Here is a 6,153-nt window from a genome sequence, read left to right as displayed (position 1 = left end):
GAAAGGAGGGGGCGCTTTTTTTTTTGCAGCTGAAAATATTTTCGGCCTATGATAAAGATCACGGCCAAGGCAAGGCTCAAGGCCGGCTCCAAAAGGTAAAATGGAAGGAAGAGAATAGCGCAATCCATTCCAGCGCGGAATGCCTTATCCCTACGGCCACCTTGGGCCTTCTCGAAATACGACAGTTGCTACTACTGTTACTTTGCAGCGCTTTCTGGAGCTCTTTCTTTTCGTGGTAGCCGCAGAGATGACTGGTATACGGCTATCAGCGCTAGGGCACACCGTGCCGGCTCCTCCCGAAAGCGCGATCGTCGTATCGTTGCTTTGTTGCGCGATAAATTACTAGCATTAATACACGACAGCGTTCACGAGGCGGACGTTTATGTTCTCTGCAGAACATTGATAGAACGAAAAGGTTGTGGTTCCATTTCGCGTAATCTGTAAGGCTAAATTACGTATTGCGTTATTGCTCTTCTCTCTGCGCATAGCTCAAATACTGCTCTGACTCTGCTGACATGTGTCGCTCAGCGCTCCTGCATATGCGATATACCTAAACTCAATTTGCCGGTTCAGTGCTTTCGCTTGGCGACCCATCCTAGGTTCTGCGGGGGATTCAACAAAGGACCTTCAGATAGCGAAGCGAGTAGGCATCCCATAGGCCTCGAAACATACTCCTCGGCGCATAAAGGTGGACCTAGTGCATGTGTTTCCTTACGGCTGTATGGCAATCAGTAGGTGTGCCACTGGAAAGGAAGGGACGAACCTCGCCGCAGAGCTCACGATGAGACAGTTTTCGCATTCAAAGCATCTAAAAAGTGTTACGTGCCCCCCGTAATTTTTTATGCGAATCATATTAACGTAGGTTTCGGGCCTTCGCGCGACGCCCGGCGGTGGCCACCATTGGCCTTGAAGTGAGATCACATGATGTGACGTCACGTGATGACGTCACACAGGCTGCAGATGGGGCCTCATATTGCGCCGTCGGACGTCGCCCGGCGGAGGCCTCCACGCTTCGGTTCGTGCCGTCGCGCGCGACGCGGCGGCGGCGCCACCATCGCTGCATCACGTGATATGTGACGTCACGCCAGGGATGAAGCGGCGCGCGCCCGCCGTCGCGTCAGTCTCTGTGCCCGCAACCGCGCCAGCGTCTTTGCGCCGGGCGTGTATGCGGTCAAGATGCCTCCAAACGCTAAGGACGTTAATAATAGGAATGCAAAACGAATCAGTGGGGAAACAGTTTAGACTTGGTGTTGTGTAGAAATGCTCAAAGACAATACAAAATAAGTGACGTGCAAACCAAGAGTCATGCATTTACGGACCATAAGAGTGTGTTTGTCGGGCTGCAAAGAATAAAGTACGACGATTATCCTAAAACCACGTCTCCGTTACTTAGCCCCATCCACACTGAGGCAGCTGCTTAACATGCTTCGCATCCACTGGGCTTAACCTTGATAAGCCTCCAATTTTTTTTATTCCCGATGGTAGGGTGTCAAGGAATACGAGGGAACGACCAACTTGGCAGAGAATGTAGAACTTATACAAGGAGTCCCAGCTAACTTTAGCCAGGGTTAAAATATATACATGGTGTCTCAGCTACCTTGGACCAAGATTTGTAAAAAAACTTCGTGTTCTTCAGAACTGAAATCGCGTGGATGTTGTTAGGGTTTATCTAAAGTTACAGCACCATTTTTTTCGTTCCTCCTATTTGAATAATTAGTCGAGAGAAATTAATTAACTTTTTAAATATACCTTGAAACTTTCAGGCGTCAATAGTAAAAGTTTAGGAGCTCCACAATTATTGTCCAACCCAGGCACTTCCAACGACGCAGACTCAGCGTGGCCGTTTTTATTCGGAAAAAACGAAAGCCCGCGGAGTTTAAAAAGTACCGCATGACAATGCGGTCCGTGCGCGCGGATGCGCCGCGATACAGCGCTCTCATCCCTTCTCTGTAAAAAACATCATTCGCTTCGCGCCTTTCGTGCTGCCCAAGACAGAGCTTCGTGTTGAGCTTGGTTCCAAGATAAGCGCCAGTGGGTTCGGGCGGCAGTTGAAAGAAAGCACGACTCCCGTTTCTGAGGCGATAATTAACTGCACTCTCACGTTAGCTGAATGTATGCGGAGGAACGATGACAATCTCATGAGTTTGAATTTGGGAGCAAGATCCCAACAAGCAAAGACGCATTAACAAGCCTGATAAGGTCGTGTGAATTACCCTGAAAAACAGGGGCCGCGCTTTCTTTCGATTGCTGCCCGAACCCACATGCGCTTATCTTGGAACTAAGCGCAACGCGAAGTCCTGTCTTGGGCCGCACGAAAGGCGCGAAGCGAGTGAAGTTTTTTGCAAAGCACGTGTGAGAACGCTGTATTTGCGGCGCATCCGGATGCACGGAGCGCGCTGTCACGTGGTATTTTTTAAACTCCGCGGGCTTTCGTTTTTCCCGGATAAAAACGGCCACGCTGAGTCTATCTCGTTGGAAGTGCCTGGGTTAGACAATATTTGTGTAGCTCCACAACTTTCCTATGGACGCCTGAACGTTTCAAGATGTATTTAAAAAAGTTAATTTATTTATCTCGACTAGTAATTGAAATAGGAGGAGCGAAAAAGGTGGTGTAACTTTAGATAAACCCTAACAACATCCCCGCGATTTCAGTTCTGAAGAACGCTCAGTTTTTTTATAAATCTTGGTCCAAGTTAGCTGGGACATCCTGTATACCGAGGCACTCCAAGGCGGCCAGACCCAATGCATGTTGTTGGCTAGTGCACGGAGCAAGTCGCGCTATTTTTGTATTTGGCTTAATTTCATAATTAGTCAAGATTAATTAACCAACTTCGCAAGCAACGATGTTGGGCAAAAAATTTCAATGAAGTTGTACAACGGTGCGCAAAGTGTTCGACTGAACAGTTTCTAGCTTTTTATCTATTTTGTTTTTTTCACCTCAGTGCATATTCCCGCGAAATACACAAAAAAAATACCACGTGACATGCATGCTTGCGCGCCGCGATTGGGTTGCTCTCAAACCTTCCATGTACAAACGGACAGATCATTTAGTCGGGTGTGCTGCCACTCAAAAGAAGACGGGGCAGCGACGCACGCGCTATCTCTGCGATTTGCGCCGGCGGTGTGCTTCCCTCGCGGCGGTTCATGACAGGGACAGACAGGGACCGTTCTACAAGTTTCTCATTGGAAGTTTCCACCTAACCTCGTTCCTTGTGAAGTTGGCTAAATAATCTCGACAATTATGCAATTCAGCAAACTACAAAGTTATTGTAACCTTTTCATAGAAAAGCCAGCAGCATACATTTGGTCCCGTTGCCTTAGAGTGCCTCGGCATATTTTAAACCCTGGGTAAAGTTAGCTGGGACACCGTGAATATGTTCAGCTTCCAGTAGCACGATTTGTAAAATTCATTCTATTCCTTTTAATTTTATTAATCGAATTTTCTTCTAATAAAGCTTTAAAATTAAATCGTAATATTTTCTTTCAACGCATAGCTTTAGGGGCTCATGGCGACCAAGTTTTCTCCTGTGTCATCCCTGTTTCAAATACGTGGCGGAGCTCGGAAAAGAAAATACAAACACGCGCGACGAGTATATTGATTGAAAAATTCAGGACAGCACTTTGGCCTTAATTCAATTTCGAGGAACTGCGATGATTGATGAAAAAATTACCTTAAGACAACTCAGGGACAAAATCTAAGGACTTTCTATAACGGCGCAGAGAAAAAGTGCCTGAGATAGGGATTTTTCGGTCTATGTCAGAGAATTATCGGTTGCGGCATGGAACATGAGTGGTTTTGTCCACCTCTGTCTTGATACCGCGGCGTTAGTGGGAACTTCCGGCCAATCCTTTTCGCTCAGTGAATTCCAATATGTGCCGTCTTTGCCAAAAGTAATCAGTTTGTCATGACCGCGAGAGATCCGGGCTGGCGACGCCAGTGCGACGCTCCGTTTGCCAGCCCTCGTCGTTCGCGAGTAAAACCTTTCTGACGTGGAGCTGTGCCATCACTTATCTTCCGGATGATTAATGATTACATGAGAAAGTGTTAGGCAGAGCTTGGTAACTTATAACAAAGACGGTATCTGTTACAAGCAGCTGTCCATGGACCATTTTAGTATAAATCGTTTCTCCTTTGCCTCATGAAGCAACGCTGACCTCGTTTGGCCCTGTTTCCTTTCCAGCGCATTCCTGCTGTGGGAGCGTGGAGATTGTTGCAGTTCACTACGGGAGGCTTCTGCCGTTCCACAGCAGCCGTTGTTTGCTACCGAGCAGGGGCCGCTCATTCGATTCCTACGGGACGGGGACTTGGCGAAGGCGCAGATTGTGAGATCAGAGACAAGATTCTGTGATGACAGAAGGACTTCCACTATTTTCAGATACCGATTGAAGCACTGCACATATGAGGTGTGCGACTGTAAATGGCCGAAAACTTGTTTCAGGATTGGTGCGTCCATAAATAAAACTGGAGCACATCAAATTAACCGTAACGGCTTCGCCCGCAGACCCCATAAAAAGTTGTATATTTCAATGTCTATAAATGGTGTGATGAAAGAGAATGATTTCTTTTAGCACGGCAGCAGAGCAGGAACTACGACTTCGAAAGAACGGACCGACGAGGACGATGCTGTTCGTCGCTTCTATGTTGTTCTTTCCCCTGTAATGCAGTATCATAATAATGCACCAACTAGCTCACCTATCCAACCTGTTAATGACTTCATCCTCCTGAGAACCTCCACTTTTCGCTCCAAGAATGTATACATAAGCCGCCGACGTCGCTGTAAACGAAGCATAAAGATTCATATGTATCTTCTTATTTTTGCTTAGACTGGCTTCGGCCGGTGGAATTTCGACCATGTCTACGGTGAAGGGCAGGCACTCAGAGAAGTATCATCTATTCTTGCTGCATATTGTTGCGTTTGGAAGCTGTTTTTGTAGCACAAAAATAATTATTTGATTTGGCTATGAAGGAAACACTTTTTTGCATGTTATTTTTCAGCTCGGAATCTCTGTGCTCTATACAAATGTTAGTTTCTCTGCGCTTTCATTTTGCAGGTTCTGCACGTGAGCAGCACTTTCTGCGACTTGGACAACATTGCCATGGAGCAGACACCAGCCTCCGACCTGCCCTCTATGCACACCCGCTTTTTGGGAGAGACTTTCTCCCGCAACTATGGAGGTCGGTGCGCACACAGTCGGCTACTGTTGTCGTTGAGATTTGAGCTAGACCGGATCCGCTAGATATAGCCGCTTCGTGGTTCCGCCCTGCGAGGCTCCGGTGGCCACGACGGTCGCCTTGGCGGATTCCTTTTGTCGAAGGGAATCAAGGCCGCTCTGGACATCGAAGGCACCGGCGCTGGAAGGGGCCCCGCAGGAACGCCGCGTCATCTGTGAAGTGTGGCCATCGTACTCTGCAGGGCAGCCACCTGGGCGGCTGCTTCATTGTTTTTATGCGAAGCATATTAACGTAGGTTTCGGGCCTTCGCGCGACGCCCGGCGGTGGCCACCATTGACCTTCAAGTGACCTTCAAGTAGGTCACGTGACATGACGTCACGTGATGACGTCACACCGGCTGCAGATGGGGCCTCATATCGCGCCGTCGGACGTCGCCCGGCGGTGGCCACCACTATAGTGAACTAGCCACCACGCTTCGGTTCGCGCCGTCGCGCGCGACGCGGCGGCGGCGCCACCATCGCTGCATCACGTGATATGTGACGCCACTCCAGGGATGAAGCGGCGCGCGCCAGCCGTCGCGTCAGTCTCTGTGCCCGCAACCGCGCCAGCGTCTTTGCGCCGACGTGTATGCGGTATAAGTGACGTGTAAACCAAGCGTCATGCATTTACGGACCATAAGAGTGTGTTTGTCGGGCTGCAAAGAATAAAGTACGACGATTAACCTAAAACCACGTCTCCGTTACTTAGCCCCATCCACACTGAGGCAGCTGCTTAACATGCTTCGCATCCACTGGGCTTAACCTTGGTAAGCCTCCAATTTTTTTTTGTGCATATTTTGGTTTTGTAAATGTATACTGTTCAAAAGTGTTTTACTTATGCAGTTTATATTCCTTAAATACATTCCGTTTACTAAAATACATTTGCTTATGTATGCTTTGCTTCTGTTTGTAGTAACGGGCATTTTATTTTTAGCTTTCCAA

This window comes from Amblyomma mixtum, chromosome 3 (genome assembly GCF_055824585.1).
Source record: "Amblyomma mixtum isolate Tamu chromosome 3, ASM5582458v1, whole genome shotgun sequence".
In the NCBI taxonomy this organism is placed as follows: domain Eukaryota; kingdom Metazoa; phylum Arthropoda; class Arachnida; order Ixodida; family Ixodidae; genus Amblyomma; species Amblyomma mixtum.
Note: the sequence above shows the minus strand (reverse complement) of the source record.